At 36.9% G+C, this 15,176-nt stretch overlaps 1 protein-coding gene across 1 annotated transcript in view; it reads right to left on the reverse strand.

Moving 5' to 3' along the window:
• DENND1A (DENN domain containing 1A) overlaps positions 1 to 15,176 on the reverse strand; it is a 509,944-nt gene that overhangs the window by 373,534 nt on the left and 121,234 nt on the right.

A 15,176-nucleotide genomic window follows, 5' to 3' on the forward strand; every position in this document is an offset into this window, starting at 1 on the left:
CAGCTTCAGGACTTTCCACTTGGGTTTCTCTGTACTACTCTGATTAACTTTATTACCTTCTACAGTGTCATGACACAAAGGACAAGAAATTTGAGGAATGTGATTACATGGTGGCGTCACTACCCAAAGGTCCTAGTTTTCAGAGACATCCCCAATTTCTGGTCATGCCATTGTTCTAACAGTCCAACAAAACAACCCCTGTAGCCTACTAGACCGAAAGGTCTAGACCCCTACTAGACCCCATTACCCCTGTAGCCTACTAGACACTAAGGTCCTTCAGGGGAAAGATGGAATCTACTACTTCTCTCTTCTTTACCTGATACGGTATCTGGCTCACAGTGTGCAGACACTATACTTATCAATCTCTCATTCAATGAATGCATAAAATCAAATCTAGTCTCCCAGTTTCTGCCATCAAAGGCACAAGGGGGAAAAAAAAATCAGAAAATGCAGCCACTTATAAGTTAGTCTTTTAAAGGTCGGGTTGTAGAGCCCTTTAAAAAAAATTTTTTTTTAACATTTATTTATTTTTGAGACAGAGAGAGGCAGAGCATGAACAGGGGAGGGTCAGAGAAAGAGGGAGACACAGAATCTGAAATGGGCTCCAGGCTCTGAGCTGTCAGCACAGAGCCTGACGCGGGGCTCCAACTCACAGACTGCAAGATCATGACCTGAGCCGAAGTTGGATGCTTAACCGACTGAGCCACCCAGGTGCCCCTGTAGAGCCATTTTAAAGTGTGATCTATTTGACCCTCTGGCTGAGATTCAAATGAATCAATATATTCTGTTCCCATGTATATGGTTTCCAGGACCAAACTTGACCTCACCATTTAAAGTGGATCAAATCTGAGATTATATGAGCAGATTGGAAGTATGACAGCACCCACACCTTGGAGAAGAATGGGGGTGGGGGGGAAGGAAGCTCAAGTTTCCAAGAGAAATGGGATATACCCAGGTCTGAGTCCACTCTTTGTGAGTTTGGTGAAAGCAAGGCCCAAAGTCTCAATTCCAATTTGAAGATTCTACAGCTTAGACAAGTCACTATAGAAAGACTGGCAGAATCCTTCTGGAATCAATGTCACATTTTATGCACACCAGGCGCACAGCACTGTGGTTCTCCACCTAACAATAATGAGAAAAATCAAATTGTGTCATTTGTTTTAAATCTTGTGTGAATATTACACACGTATGTCATATTATATAATGTCACTATGAGACTTCCTTTCACAGTAACAGAAAATTTAGGAGCTGTGGACTGTATCTGTAATTTTCTGTATTATTATATATTATATTGTTACTATATCTGTATTCTTTCAATGAATCAGGGCATGAACAAGTTTTGAATAGAAATGTTTAGTCTCTGGCTTATCAAGACTTAGAAAAAAAAAAATAACACAAAAGTTTTTAAACAGGAGCTCACCAAAAGAACTGAGGCCATCACCAACATACAGGCAGTTTAAGTCTTGAGTAAATATTATCTCTGTTGTCTTTCTAACCAGAATCTTCCAAACCATTTACATAGGTTACACTATGAATAATTGTGAGCTTAAAAAATGTTTTCTTTAGAGCATACCTGAAGTATGAACAGATGAAAACTCCATATTTAAGCAATTACACGCAACTCACAAATGCCAATTTCCATCACAATTAGCCTAAGTTATGCAACATATTTTTGTTCCTTTTTAGTATATAGGTGATGTATGTTTTTATAATTTGCTTAACTGCCTATAGTGAAATTTTAAAATCACACAGACCATATAAAACCATAAAAGAAAGGGTACCTTTTTATTTTTCCCAATGTCCCATGTTTCTACATTGCTTATAGAGCTTGTACAAGAAACACTGTTAGTTTCTATATAAAGATTTCCATAAAATTTTTATAGTTTCTATAAATGCATAAAGATTGTTGGTTTCATTATAACCTCTGTTTCAGTGCCAGTGGAAAGAAAAATTACCTGCAACTCTAAACAGCGAACTATATAAATAGGGTGAGTAAGGGTGCTCAGACCTCTATTCAAAAACCTCTAAGACACTGGCTATATTTCACCAAAATATAGATGAGCACACTGGAGAAGCAACTTCTCGCACACCCCCTCTAAGCACTACTCTTGGAACAAACAGGCTGTAAAAAGTGCAACTGTGAGAACAAATTATTAATTCTTCATGTTTTAGGACAAGAGGTAATCGTATTATAACTAACATGTTTTAAAATGGTATGTGTAATGCCTATTACACTTGACATATTACAAGGCTATTTATGGAAATCTTCTGATAGGTTACCATAGCTTTACTCCAAATTATCCCATAGTACATGTTATAATTACTAAAGGCCCTTTTTAATCTGGAAAAGCATATAATGTTTTGAAACCAAAGATGGGATTTTGATGAGAATGGTTGACCATAATTTGCTAACATGTTAACTATCCTTTCCTCTCTTAATTCAATTAGTATTCATTAAAACTACACTAATCACAATGAATAAAGTTTTACCAATTATTTCCATAATTATGAATGAATACAGTAAACAGAATAATTATAAATCTACTTAATTAACTACAGGCTGTTTCCAACAAAAAAAGGTATTCATGTTTTGTATTTTATTTTTAACGCTAGATTGACATGCTCATATCTTTCAGAACCATTTCTAGAAATGAAAAATAATCTTATTGCGATTCTGGTCTTTTTTAACAAATTTTTCTATGGTCCAGGCTTTATTAAGAACTTCATTATCTAAACCTGGAGTGAGAGATTGAAAAGAATGTGGTTTAAGCTACCAAAACCAAAGTAACCAAAAAATCATATCCGTGATTTCGGAATCTTAACACCACCCGCCCCCCCCCCCCCCCCGCCAAAAAAAATTTAGACTACTTCATATTACGCTTAGGGACACAATTTTTTAAATTTCTTAAATACGTTGTTACAAGATTTATTTTTTTAAATGCAGGATTCAAGTCAGGATCCTATCAATGCTGATGTTTTAGTATTTAAACCAGCTAAGCATTAAACAAAAGCAGATGAATAAATAATGTGAACTCTGAGAAGCCCTTGCTTTTGCCTTTTTGGTTTGTTCCTCTATTTTCAAAAATACAGGAATTGCATGTCTTTCCGGAATTAACAAAGCCTATACTTTCAGGTTTCAAGATAGCAGGCTTACCAGATTTTAAATGAAATATTGAGTGCTACAGTGATTTAATGGTTTTAAACCATAGATGTCGTTGCGGTCTGAGGGTGTCACAGACAACTTAAGGAAGAAAAAAAAATGGGGCACAGAGAAATCACTTTGTCAGTAATTACAATCAAGAGTCCTAAGATGTGGCTCAGGCTGCTCATTACTTCTTCTTTCTGAATCGAGACCCTTATTTACATTTCAGATTACATTTTTTATGAAACAGTAAGATCTATCAGAGCTGAGAGGAGCGAAATAATGAGGGGAAAACATTTTAATAAAACGTGTTGGGTCTGCATTACTTCCGTGTCAGAAAGAAAGGCTACTTCTGTAGTGATGGATCATTTATTCTGCTTCTAAACGAGAAGCAAAAAGATGAAACTGATGAACTTTTACTGCCCATTTGTCTTTAGCAGACAATTAAGACAGAGAAGATCAAAATGGATTATCATACCACGCAGACAACTGGCCCAACAGTAATACATCTCCGGGACCACAGATTTGTAACTCTCTTTTATCCCTCCCCTTTCTTCTTACTTCTTTTTCCACTCTAAAGGCAGTGCTAGCTTTGTGGCTCAAGGAGAGCCAAAAGGCTGGTCATCATTATTCAGTCACAGATGTCAATCTAACCTCCCTTTTTTCTCAGTTTCTAAAGCAGTGAGCCACAATAATTTGTGACAGATTCTTTTACTGTAAGGTACAAAGAACACACAGAATAAAACATCTAGCAGCAGCAAGTGTCTCTGATCAAGTGTGCTGGTACATGGGAAATACACTATATGTAAAAACAAGCACTGGTAGGTTAGGCGAATGAGGAGGAAAACTGGAGGAGGGAATTTTGTGTGCGTGCGTATGTAGTAACAAGCACTATGCTTTGTGGTGAATTAGCTCCCATATTCCTTACGGATTACATCATAAATGTTTTAATACTAGAAATGTTGTCTAGATCAAGCACATATTCAGCATTTAAGGTTTCTATGGACTAAAACATTTCTAAGAACCCTCTAATATAGTACACCAAGGGGAAAGATAATTTGGTTTAATCCAAAAAATGCTGAGAAGAGGAGGAAAAAATAGAAGATTGGCACCCAACTGATAAAAAGGTAAATAAGAAACATGCAGGTCTCATTCCCTTGACCATCCAATCAACTGTCAAATCAATTTCTGAGAACGTGGAGGTAACTTCCCCAAAAGCAAAGCAGACCTTTCATTCACCCTTCGTTCTCAAGTTATATGTGATAAGGAAGGGAAACCACGTATGCCGAGTTGGAAGAAATGTTAAATAAGACTCTCCTAAGTCTGCATCTAGCCCATGAGTACCGTCCTCCAAATTTTAACATTATGTTAACAGATCTAAACAAAGAAAACAAGTAACTATCCTGTGAATACTTTAAAATAGCTGAAAATCATCATTTTTTTAGGTTCTTACCGTAATTTTAAATTATTCCAACTTCAACATATGAAATACTTGTGATAACATCCATTAACCAAAGTAAAGGGAACTAAGTTCATAACATAATATTTAATCTCTAAACTGAGTTTCACATGCAACAGAAGAGTATTTCTCTATATACACACACATACTATATATATGGGGACTGTACATACATATGTGTATATACACATATGTGCCTCCCAAACATACAAACATATACTCAGAAAAACAAACATGGGAAGGTAAATACCAAATTGTCATAGTGGTTATCTCTGAGTAAAAACTATAGATGAATTACGTTTGCTTTCTTTTCATTCTTTTTTAAACTTATTGCTGATTTATCCATATTTCCTAAGTATTTTGTCATGAACATACTACCCATGTGATTTTTAAAAGTTACACCAAAAAGAGGAAATAGTCATTCTGGTCAAAAAGTTTCAGATATAGCAAGAAACTATGTTTAAAGGAATAGATGCAGATGTTAACCCTGTTATTTTCAGGTTTGTCCCACAAAATTTTCTCTTGTTGGCTAATTCAGAACCTGGGACCACAAAGGTTATTTACCTAGACAAAAGATTTTAGAATAATGATTTTCTTAAGAGCTATGGACTCAAGTCTATTCAGAACCACACTTTGAGATTTTTCACTCTTTAGACATTGTTTGACGAAAAAAATTAATAATGAGGTCTTATAATCTTTGGATTGTGCAGTTTAAATCCAATGGGTTCAATCAATCACACAGCAATTTAAGGCAAGATAAAAATGTAACTCTCCTGTTGGAAGACGAAGCAAGGGTTAGAGAAGATTAGTATTTTTAAAATCTCATTCAAGAGTCTTGAGATCACACACAAAGCAAACCATACCAGTTCTCTTGGGTTCTTGTACAATAAAATCTCATTACAAAGCATCTCATTATACTGATTATCCAGTTATATTCCTGGTCACATTATGTCCCCTGTATTCATAAAGATGTCTCAGATACCTTGCCCTCTATATAACAGGCCACATTGCAAAGGTGTTACGACTATTGTACTGGATATTTCTATTCCATTGTACTTATCCTCATTCAAGGACATTTTTTAATAGACAAAATTCAATGGAGGTACTTCAGAAACATGTTTTTATTGTGTACAATATTCTACATGTGAAAGACCTTATAATTGTTTTACTCAGTGTAATCAAGGATGTTTCTATCTTGAAATGGCTTTAAAAAGCATCCCAAATTGCTTATTTGAACTAAAAATGTAAGATGCCCCCCAAAAAGCTATAAAACATCTCTAATATTTCTTAAGATAGACACTGGAATCCAGAATGTATAACCCGGATCTAATTATCAAGAGTAGAGCAACATCACAACTTCAGCGCTATTCTGTGACTAAAATATTTCCTTTCACTTCACTCCATGCTTGCGGGATACAGGAAATTCGAGATGGCAGGGCCAACCAGCCAACCTCAACTTTCACTACCATCATTAGAACTAACCTCACCCTGAAGACCGTTCCTGAATGTGTATCTTCTTCTTGGGGTACCACCATAACACACAGCTTCATAATCTATTTCAAATTCCAGGAAATGTTATAAACTTCCCTCCACATCATCTCTTTTTTTGTTATGCTGGTTCTTGATTGCTTAAATAGCATTTAAATAAATAAATAAATAAGAAATAAATAAATAAATAAATAAATAAATAAATAAATAAATAAAAGTTCACAGGCAGCCCAAAAAGGATTTCCTAACGAACTGCAGACTACAGCATACCTCAAAGTAAAAAGTAAAAATTTGTGATAGATTTTTCTTCCTGACTTTTTGTGCATTTGTTCCTGAAGGTTAACACCCCAAATCTAGCACCAATATTTTCAATCTGATACCTCATCTGTTTTTACTTTTTGTCTTGGGTTCCTAATTGCTATTTCTCTTCCCTCTAAAAATTCATTTATCTCTTTCAGTAAAAAGAACAGTAATAATATGTTGAACAACTCTGAAATAAATTTTGTCATGTAAAAAATTAATTACGCATTCCGAACCTGGTCACTGTAGTCCTCCGGGAATTGCCTCTGCACCTCAGGATCTGTAAATAATTGACAGATAATATTAATTGGCTTTGGATTAGTGAGCAAGCAGAGGATCACACATTAATATTTGATCAGAAGATGATAGCAGCCCTGGCAGGGGATCCAAGGGGGGCAGCTGAGGCTGCTATGTTGATGAGCACAAGGACGGACTCGGCAAGGCACTCCCATTACCCTCCTCCAGAAATATAAAAAAGAAAAATTCTGAAGACCTGATGCTACTGTTAACTTTAGACTATTACCTAATGCAAAAATCTTGCCCGCTGAAAATTGCACTCAATATATTTTTCCAAAGAAAATGAGTCTTAAACCTGGCTTGACTTTTTTTTCTCTAATCAGAAGCCTCCTTTTCACAGTTACAGATGTGGGCTTGATAAACCACCTTAAACACCAGTTTCAGATTGCATGCGTGTGTGAGTGTGTGTGAGTGTGTGTGGGGGGGGGGGGGGCGGGGGTGGGGGGGAGTAAGAGAAGAATTCTTTCAAGGAACAAATGCAAAACTCTTTGCTTTTCAAAATAAAATATACCCTTAGCAAAACACTCACGAACTCTTGAAAATACAGATAAAACCAGATGAAGTTTTCTTCAAAACAGAACCAAACAATAGACTTTTGGCTTGGCAGTGCAGACAAAATATCATGAAATGAGATATTATGTTCTACTGAACGTAATAAGACTTGCATAGAAACTATAAAAATACATAGGTGAAAACACCTTTTATGGCCATCTGTTTAAAATGGAATTACCAAAGGGTTCACTTGATTCCTCAATCATAATTGCAAGATAATCCAATGCCATCGTCTGCAAGTCAATACAGAAGTGTACTAATTAAAAGCTATTAGCACTCCATTTGCTATTGATTAGGAAAACATTCAATCTTTTCTAATAAGAGTAAGACTTGGTTCCTCAGAGACACATTATGGGGGAGTGATAATAATATTACATATTTGAGAAATCACATATCAGTGCAAAGGCTTGTGGAAAAGCATAGTATTTGAGGGTCCCCTCGCACACTGATCACAAAATACACTACTCGGTTTTCAGAGCTATCTTTTTTTTTTTCATAACTACCTTTTAAATCATCAATTTACTTCTCGATGAGTGAATCCACATTAAAAGTCAAAACCCTCCAAATCACAACACAACAATGCAGCCAATAACCTCTCTGCAGCAAAGAATCAAAAAGGGAGAAAACAAAGAGCCTATTCACATACTACATTTAAACCCTAGAAATACCAGTTTTCAAGTCATTCAAGTCAATGGATGTTATTTTTTCAAAACCCAAGAGTAGTAACAAAAGCAGGAATATTCAAAAAGGCATACCAAAAAAACAAAGCTTCCACCAATGGGTGATGCAAAAAAGCTGAAACTATCTGTAGACCATTTCAACTCTTCTTGAAGGATCTTCTGGTTGACTTACAAACTGGGGACCAATTTCCTTCTTAACCTTCATCTGCAAGTAGTAGATGGGACAAAGGACCCGTGTAGACTGTGACCAGCAGAATTCTGGAGTGACCCCCTCTGAGGTACTGTGCACGGCTGCCCCAGTAAGCCTGAGGAAGCTGAGAAGCTGTTGCTTCTCTCTGGCCGGAAGGGCTGAAATCACTCAAGAACTTGGCCCTCTTGGGACAGGAGGCCAGAGGGCGCTAACGGTGTGGGCTGAGCAGCACTAGGTCTACAGGGAAGAATTAGTCAGCAGGATGCAAAGATACAGCCAGATGCCTATCAAACCTCTCAAAGTGTGCTGCTGGGGTGGGGGTGGGGAGAGCTTCCGTAAGAGGCAGGGGTTCCAATTCCTGAAACATACGTACGTCACCCTGGTGCAGAGAAAAACTGGCGTATTAGGATTTAAAATTTGCGCCCAAGACTGAAACAAAAATGCACTTGTAAGCAAGCCACTGAGGGAAATGGTAAAAAACAAGTTCAGAAAGCCACAAAATAATCTAAGGCTTCTTTTTCTTCCAACTGTCATGTGATTAACACTCTTTAACCAGAAAACCTCATACAGAAATGACTCACATATACATCTTTAATATCATGTCCTCTTTCTTGCAGTAGTTGGTGCTTCTCAGGAACCACAAAAATACTCATGAAAATAAAGATGGCAAAAAACACAAAGACTTATCTTCTTATCACCATTCTCTGAGGGGACAAATGTCAAAAACCAAAATTTGTGATATATTCTTCAAGTTAAAAAATAAGTTTCCTACTCATGGGTGGGAGAAGGAAGGTTTTTACATCCTTGGTCAACTACGTTAATAAGAAACTACATTAATAATTAGAAAATGTATTTTATTCATATATGCAGTGCAGAACTTTAAAACGAGAAGAAAGCACAGATAAAAAGAAAACTCAACTTATTTTAATATACTAACGGTAAAGATGACCATGGAATGCCAAGATGGAACTCATTCAAATCATGCCATCCTCAACACTGCCTCAGTGGTAGGCATAACCACCATCATCATCAAATTCCTCCAACTGTCCTCAGACTGACCCCAAAGTGAGACGCCCAGAGTTTTACAGAATCACGTTCCAAGAGAATACATGGATTATTATTTACTACGATCTAAGCATAAAGCTTGTGCTTTCCTTTAAGGCCTTGAGGGTCACAAAAGCAAACTTCATGGGTTCTTAACATTCTCTAAAGCAGTATTTTTTTTTAAAGCGGAATGGGGGCAGATAGGAAGGGCAATGCTTTTTAAAACCCAAAGCCCAACCTACTAAGTCCCATTCCATTAGCTAAAGATCCGATCTGATAAAACACTATGAAAGGAATTTTGTAAAAATTAACAAAAAAGACGAAAATAATTGATTTGAGTTTCCTTAAAATGTCTATTTTGCACAGTAGAGTGAAATCCTCTTTTTTCACATTGAGTCGATCATAATGCCATAATGTCACCAAAATATCGACATTGGAAACATCTGAGTTTAAAAGGTCCAAATACAATCTGCTTTTCTCAAGCAACACAACACCCGCCTTACTAACAGTTTCAGCATGGCACATTGTGCAAAACGTAGCACCCTGCAGTTAAGCAAACCGCCTTTAAATTTTCTGTCTGGCAGCAATCCACTTGCGTGTCTGTATGTTTTTACAAGGACTCTATGTATTTCATTGCATCAGCTGCATTTCTTTGAGTTTTAAATGGTCTGGGAACATTTTATGAAATGTTCTATATCTTTATATGGAAAATAACATACACTGGAAAACTGTGCATCGGTCTAATATTTATATATCTATTTCTTTATCCACCATCCAATACTGTAATTGCTAATGTTCCAAAACACCTTCTCACATTCATACCCTCACCGCCAAATGCAGTGTCACCAAACAGCTAACTTTCAACACAAAAATCTGCAGATCAGAGAACTACCAAGGAAAAAAGCAACAATTTGCTTAGGCAATTGGCAGTGAGAAGAGAAGCATGGGCATATGTCAAGCTTTTTCTCTAAGAATTGTCCCCCTGAAGGAAAATTAAGAACATTCCTTTTCCTTCTCTCTCGGCAACTTTCTCCAGATTTAAGTGGTTGATTCTTAACGAAATTAAAAACTAATTTCATCATCTCTCAGGAAAATACTTTTCGACAAAAAATATATTAAAAATATCTCGCCACAAGACGCATGGTATGGTAGAGTCCATACATCTCTTAACTACGTACACCTCAAAGAGGCAGCTGGCTCTGGGACAAGGCTTTGCATTATGTCCATGTGATGGGCTACTCCCTGCTTCCAGCACCGTGGCCCTGCAAGAGGAGGTCTCCACAAAGACACATGGGCACCACTTCCACTGGAAGCCACCAGAAGCATTTCCATACTTAAGACATTTCACAGCACGGGAATCCCAACAGCACAATCTGATTCAGGCACCGAACATGACCATGCTTAAGAGGCTATGTCTTCACAGCGGGGGGAAAAAAAAAAAAAAAGTCTCAGAACAAATATGTCTTGATTTTTTTTTTTTAAAGAAAGGTTAATTTTCTTCAACTTCAATTGTTCATGTTTTCTAGTCTTCTACCGTAACATACTTTAAATCTTTAAGATATACCAGATTGCCACAGGATGTTTAATTAATAGAATAAGAGTTTGGGCAAGACTTGCTGGAACGGTGCTATAAATTATTTTACACAGGCTCCAAAACCTTGAGTTCTGCCTTAGGCTTCAAGTTCCTAGAAAACGTGGTAGACAGATCTTTTACAACAGAAATGCAAAATAATTCATAAAAGTACTGTGGTTATGTATGAGGGCTCATTTGCAGATCAGGAACCAGTATGTGTGCACACACTCACACCTTACCAAGTTATTTGCCTGTTTTTCTCTGTCACACCAAGGACTCCATTTGAAGGGTCAAGGCATGACACTTGAACTGACTATTGAAAAACACACCGACTTCATTTTTCTATGAAATGTGTAACAACGGCACACTCACCAAACGTCACAATCTTCTAGAGCTGGAGCTCTTTTAGGAAATTTCAGAGAAACTGCAAATGTAGCCGTCAACACGGGAATCTACATTGCTTTCACTTTTAACATGGTAGGCATCAAGGCAGAAAACATTACATTTAATGCCCTCTCAGTTTATCCAGTCATTACCTCTAGGAGATTTCAGTCAGTAAGAAACAAAACAGTGAACATATTAAAGCTTACAATTATAAAAATCTTCCCTTCAAAAGCTAGCCTTTAAAATTAGCTATAAACGATAGAATCTCATTGTTCAATTCCATGTTGTTTAAGGTACCATCTTCCTCTCTCCCACAACCGTAAATGTTAATCCGAGCTGTAATCAGATTTAATTTTCCAGATGAGAAGATGAGAATATGCTGCAAACGGGGAAATAGTCCATTACCCTGCTCTTTCCCTAATGACATTTTCAAATTTTATACACTGAAAATGGTCACTCTCAGAAAGTAGTCTGAGAAGTCGTATATTTTGAGGACGAGCTCAATCTTCCCCAAAACGCACTCAGAAATAAACTTTTTTTTTTTAATCTTCATGAAGAGAAGTTCTTTTTTTTTTTTTTTTTTGTATAATGTAGCATTAAAGTTTCTGGACAGTATGAATGCAAACTGGACTGCACTAAAACAGAGCTTTAAGGACACTACCTATTAAACTCATTACTGTTATAAAGAGTCAGTTTCACTTACTTTATATTCCAAAATACCTAAATCATTAGTATAGCATTTTAACTAAATACAATTATTCTACTAAACTATTCCACTTATCATAGTTAAAATTTACTTATTAAAAATAATGTATTTTTGAAAGGAATATTACAAATGTTGTACACAGTTAAAAAAAAAAACCATCAACATGATTTCCTTCTTCTTAACAGTGGAACAAAATAATTTATGTTGTCTTTCCTTTAAAAATGTTTTTAAAGGGGCGCCTGGGTGGCTCAGTCGGTTAAGCGGCTGACGTCGGCCCAGGTCATGATCTCGCGGTCTGTGAGTTTGAGCCCCGTGTCAGGCTCTGTGCTGACAGCTCAGAGCCTGGAGCCTGTTTCAGATTCTGTGTCTCCCTCTCTCTGACCCTCCCCCGTTCATGCTTTGTCTCTGTCTCAAAAATAAATAAACGCTAAAAATAAATAAATAAATAAATAAAATAAAAATGTTTTTAAATTAAAAATTACTTCTTCTCAAAAAATTATTGATTTCAAAATGCAGGTTTTACCCTGAAATTACAAAGGAATATAATTCACTATTATAAAAAGCATTTCAAAGTCCTTTAAATGAACATTTGGTTTCCATGTAAAAGTGGAATTTCTTAAACAAAAATTATTGTAGGTTTTAACTTTTTGCTCTAAAACATAAAGGCGGTAAAACATAAAACTTTGAGTCATCACTGGTTTTAAAACTATGTATCCAGTCTAGCCTTTTCCCTCAACACTGGCATTTAAAACACATTCAAATACTACTTAACAGCAGCCAGCTTGATAACACAAGAACAGGTTACCGTCTACACCTACAACAAAAACCCAAACAACATTATTCAGGGAAGGAGACCACGACCCACCTCAGAAGGGTAAGCAATGGAACCATTCACGTGCCAGATTCCTCCACAAACTAACAGATTCTGCCTTTCAGACATATCCTGCTCTGATGTGACTATTTATGCATAAACAGCAGACACTGACCTATTGTTTTCAGTTGTTGGACTTATGAATGTAGTACAGTTACCAATTAAGTGAATCAGCAAGTCCTAAATGCATCAACTGTTCTACAAATAATAAGTCCACTGACATTACGCAGTAAAATCTTGGGAGTTTCATCTCTCTTTCTAGGGAAGGGTGATAGACTTTTGACTAGCAAATGCCGCTACTTACCAATAATTTGAAATATTTTTCATAATTAATGCCATCCACAAAAGGTCTATGAAAACCTGATTCTCAATCGAACTTATGCCACGTGAACCCCAAAATCAAACACAAGTCGAATTCCAAAGGGGGCTTTTTTTTTTTAATGTTTGTGTGTGTGTGTATGTATGTATGTGAGAGAGAGACACAGACAGAGATGGAAAGAGAGAAAGGCAGAGAAGCAGAGAGAGAGGGAGACAGAGAATCCCAAGCAGGCTCTGCACTGTCAGTACAGAGCCCAATGTGGGGCTCGAACCGATAAACTGTGAGAGATCATGACCTGAGCTGAAATCCAGAGTCAGACACTTAACCAACTGAGTCACCTAGGCGCCCCCCAAAGGGAGCTTTAAAATGGAAAAAGGGGGTGTACTGGAGAGAGGAAAAAAGTCTAGAGAATACGTGCACTTATACTTCGCTTTTTTGCCTGCTGAACATCCTAGTTTTCAACTTTCATTGTTATTTAAATATTTAGGTTCTTAAAAATCAGTTCTAAGTTTGGAACTAATTGCTAAAATCTATCAAACTGATAAATATTGATGAAGGTCCTTTTTTGTTTTTTTTAACGGTTAAAATCCCAGGTTTCCATTTAACTTCCCTGTAAGTTAGGATTTGTTTTAGCCCCTCTTTTGAATGTGTACCATAAGTGTCCGACTTTTATTCCAATGTGAATAACTACTTCAGACTCAACCTAAATGAAGCTGTGTCCTTTGTGTACTACAAATGTAACATCACTGCATACAGTCTTTTCACAAATAGATAGAACACCTCTATCAGATCCAGGGGGAAGAGAGAACTTCATCAGTTATTCAAATACAACGACTGACCATGTACCCACTATGTGCCAGGCTCTGTGATAGGAATTTAAAATAAAATTTCTAATTTTATCTTCATAACAAAGCTATGACATTAGGACTATCATAAGTGCATCATCATTAAAGAAAGCAATAGGTTACCATTTGTCCAAAATTAGAAAATCAGTATTTATTCACGGCATAAATATGCAGAAGTGACTGGCCCAGATGAGGAAGGGGCCAGTCCTTGCTCTCTCAAGGAGTCTACAGTGTAACCCTAGCAGAGAATCTGCAGAATTAAACAATAACCACAGAGCTTGCCAAGTGCTGTGCAAGGATTAGAAGAAGGGCATCGAACCCAATTTTCACAAGGACAGGAAAAGCTTCAGGGAAGAAGTGACAGAGCCAGACGTGGAATCTAGGACCAGACCATGCATGGTTCATCTCGTGCTACCACAAGCCCCCTTGTGAACAGTCCAGGGGACAGGGAATCAGTATTTGGTGAGGCCAGGGCCCGTGTTCTACTTAGCGTGGTCTCCTGCAAAAGGTCTGCCCTGTTACAACTGCTCAACACATATTTTGGCAAAATAGAATAAACAGAACACACTCCTTAAATACCCGCCTCTCTAAATGGATAAAAGGCCAATTTTAAAACATCCCATTGAAAACAAGCCTCTGAATGCTACAGGCTTCCTTCCTAAAGACACATTGGCATATAAGTAAGCACACAATAAATATTAGTTGTTGTTTTATTATTAACCCCAGTGGAGAAATAAGCAAGCACTATAAATTAGATGGCTACAGATGTATAGGTATGCCTCAAATTGGAAGTACATGTGTTCCTGAAATAAACTTTTATAAACCCAATTAAAATTTTCCCATTGCCTGCCACTACGTACTTAGAGATGTTATAACTTTATCAGAAACTGCTTTTCTCTTCATCGTCAGTGGTTCGAAAATCCTTAAGCTACAGTTTATTTGCCTCCTGGCATCTGTTTGCTAATGATCTGTAAACATCAAATGCACTAGGGACTCTCCCAGATTTACAGAAACCCTGAGGTGAATCTCTGTATAAATGGAAGGACCTTTCTGCTAATTTCTTTGCGTTCTAAGTTTGCATTCCGGGGTTCAGAAACAGTTCCGTTAAACATTTTTGCAGTAATAATTACAATATTACCTACCAGCTACCATTTACTGAATGCCTATGTATCCCAGTTGTTGCCAGAGATGGTTTATTATCTTAATTAATCATAACAACAACTCTGCCAGGTAAGTACATGTATCCCTGTTTTATAAATAAGAGAAGTGAGGCTAAGAACAAATTCAGTTAAGAAACAGAGCTGGGATTCAGCATGGATCCATCAG

Source organism: Panthera pardus, unplaced genomic scaffold (genome assembly GCF_024362965.1).
Source record: "Panthera pardus isolate Hobbes unplaced genomic scaffold, ASM2436296v1 HiC_scaffold_20, whole genome shotgun sequence".
NCBI lineage: Eukaryota > Metazoa > Chordata > Mammalia > Carnivora > Felidae > Panthera > Panthera pardus.